This window comes from Cheilinus undulatus, linkage group 7 (genome assembly GCF_018320785.1).
Source record: "Cheilinus undulatus linkage group 7, ASM1832078v1, whole genome shotgun sequence".
Taxonomy (NCBI): domain Eukaryota; kingdom Metazoa; phylum Chordata; class Actinopteri; order Labriformes; family Labridae; genus Cheilinus; species Cheilinus undulatus.
Window position 1 is genome coordinate 44265736 of NC_054871.1, and position 2941 is coordinate 44268676.

General features: G+C 39.6%; 2 non-coding genes across 2 annotated transcripts; both read right to left on the reverse strand.

Moving 5' to 3' along the window:
• Positions 1 to 795: 795 nt before the first annotated feature.
• trnal-uag lies at positions 796 to 877 on the reverse strand. Its single transcript has one exon. It is a non-coding gene; the product is annotated as a tRNA-Leu (tRNA).
• Positions 878 to 1820: 943 nt separating this feature from the next.
• On the reverse strand, positions 1821 to 1902 carry trnal-uag. Its single transcript has one exon. It is a non-coding gene; the product is annotated as a tRNA-Leu (tRNA).
• Positions 1903 to 2941: the final 1039 nt, after the last annotated feature.

Sequence of the window (2941 nt, forward strand, 5' to 3'; positions counted from 1 at the left end):
TGTGCTTAACAGTAAGTGCTCAAAGCCTACATAGAATCAAGGAAACTACTTTGGTGATCGCTTGGTTTCATTAAGTGTAATACAACACAGTGAACATACTGATCATAGGATATAACAAAAACAGCAACAGATAACACCTTGTGTGTGAGAAATGGCAGTGGTGGGATTTGAACCCATGGCTCATGAGAGACTGGAGGTTGAATCCTGCACAACAGATCACTCAACCACACTAACACCAGAAGGCAGCCATATTCTGTTGCAGGGGCCAATGCTACTCAAAGTCCATCCCAATTCTTTAATGACTTGCCAATCCATGAGTTCATCAAGCCAAGTCTTGCAGGTTCCTTAGTCAGGATAAATTGTTACCTATATCATCCCAATAGGGATGACCTAAGGATAAATGGATTCCATGGCAAAGGGATAACTTGGAGTATGAAAACATCATGGACACTTAGCAGAGGATGGTTTCGATCCATCGACCTCTGGGTTATGGGCCCAGCACGCTTCCGCTGCGCCACTCTGCTGAGGACAGTGTAATTTTTGTCTCTGTTTACAAAACAGAAAATCACTTGATCTGGTAAAAAGGATTATCTCTTTGTTGGTCAATGGGCTCCAAAAACAGTTCACTCTACAACACCTTGATCCGACAAAGCAACAGTGCTTAGCGAAGTGCTCAAAGCCTACATAGAATCAGGGAAACTACTTTGGCGCTTTTAATTTCATTGAGTGTAGTAAAACATAATAAACATACTGATGTAAGGATATAATACAAGGTAACATATTGGGTGTGAGAAATGGCAGTGGTGGGATTTGAACCCACGCCTCCTGAGAAACTGGAGCCTAAGTTCAGCACCTTAGACCACTTGGCCACACTACCTCTAGCACTCAATCACATTTTGTTGCAGCGACAATGCGACGCAAAGTTCATCCCAGTTCTTTAATGACTTGCCAAACCATGAGTTCATCAAGCCAAGTCTTGCAGGTTCCTTAGTCAGGATAAATTGTTACCTATATCATCCCAATAGGGATGACCTAAGGATAAATGGACTCCATGGCAAAGGGATAACTTGAAGTATGAAAATGTCATGGACACTTAGCAGAGGATGGTTTCGATCCATCGACCTCTGGGTTATGGGCCCAGCACGCTTCCGCTGCGCCACTCTGCTGAGGATTGCATGATCTTTGTCTCTGTTTACAAAACAGCAAATCACTTGATCAAGTCAAAAGGATTATCTCTTTGTTGGTCAATAGGCCCCAATAACAGTTCACTCTACACCTCCTTACCATGACATAGCAACTTTGCTCAACGGTAAGTGCTTGAAGCCTACATAGAATCAGGGAAACTACTTTGGTGACCACTTGGTTTCATTAAATGTAGTACAACACAGTAAACATACTGATGTTAGGATACAACACAGATGACAGAAGAATGAGTGTGGAAAAGAGCAAAGTTGGAGTATGAGAACTTCAAGGAATTTTAGCAGAGGATGGTTTCGATCCATCGACCTCTGGGTTATGGGCCCAGCACGCTTCCGCTGCGCCACTCTGCTGAGGACAGTGCAATTTTTGTCTCTGTTTACAAAACAGAAAATCACTTGATCTGGTAAAAAGGATTATCTCTTTGTTGGTCAATGGGCTCCAAAACAGTTCACTCTACAACACCTTGATCCGACAAAGTAACTGTGCTTAGCGAAGTGCTCAAAGCCTACATAGAATCAGGGAAACTACTTTGGCGCTTTTAATTTCATTGAGTGTAGTAAAACATAATAAACATACTGATGTAAGGATATAATATAAGGTACCATCTTGGGTGTGAGAAATGGCAGTGGTGGGATTTGAACCCACGCCTCCTGAGAGACTGGAGCCTAAATCCAGCGCCTTAGACCACTCGGCCACACTACCTCTAGTGCTTGATCACCTTTTGTTGCAGAGACAATGCGACGCAAAGTTCCTCTGAATTCTTAACAGGTGTGGCCAAATACTTTTGTCCATATAGTGTAAGTTGCAACTGTGTAAAATTTTTCCAGGTTGTGTAATGATCATGATTATAACAACCATGGATTTAGTGAGTTGTGCCCACTAATGTTGTTAAAACGTTAAAGGATGCCATTATGGGTGAATAAATTGTGTAGCCATAAATCTAAATGACCTAAAAAAGATCAAATAAATAGGATTAAAAGCTAAAAATGTTGTGCTGAAACAAATTTAATGGACAAAGACTTATACATTAAGAACGTATAAGTATCCAAAAGATCAGAGAAAGACAAGGATATAGAAAAGAAAAAAAATCAATAAAACAAAAACTGGAAATGAAGTTGTAGTGTAAGAAGTTTCCAAACAACTCAGTGACTCTGGGGCACAATGATTCATGAGTGCTGCTAACTTACTGAATCTGTACTTTACTTTTGAAAAATTTTTTAAAGAGAGCAGAAAGAGAAAGTCTGGATGAAAATGGACATTTTTCTCTAAAATAAGGATAAGCTCATTGTTTAATTAGCAATTTTAAACCATCAGCAAGTATCTTACCCAAAAAATAACTTTGATTTTATATTCTACCCTTCAAGCTGGCTTTATTATATGGACATTTTTACTATGCAGATAATTGAATACCTTATGAAAAACTGTGAGCAAATGTTTCTTTTGATTTTTACATAAATACCAGCACATATCTGATTGTCGAGGAGTGTGATTAATAAAACACATCTTGTGTTTGTACTGTATTGCTTCTTTTTGTCACAAACAACCAGCAATTCATTGCTTCCAGTCATGAGACCAGCGCAGAGACCCGGAGGGCAACAAGAGTTTAGAACACAATGGACAGCTGGACACCTGCAGCACCAGGCCTTTTCATTCTCCTTCATCTAAAATGTTGTGTTTATATGACCAGAAACTGCGGACAAACTGAGAAATTTTTGTAAAATTGAATTTTCTTTCCTGTTGT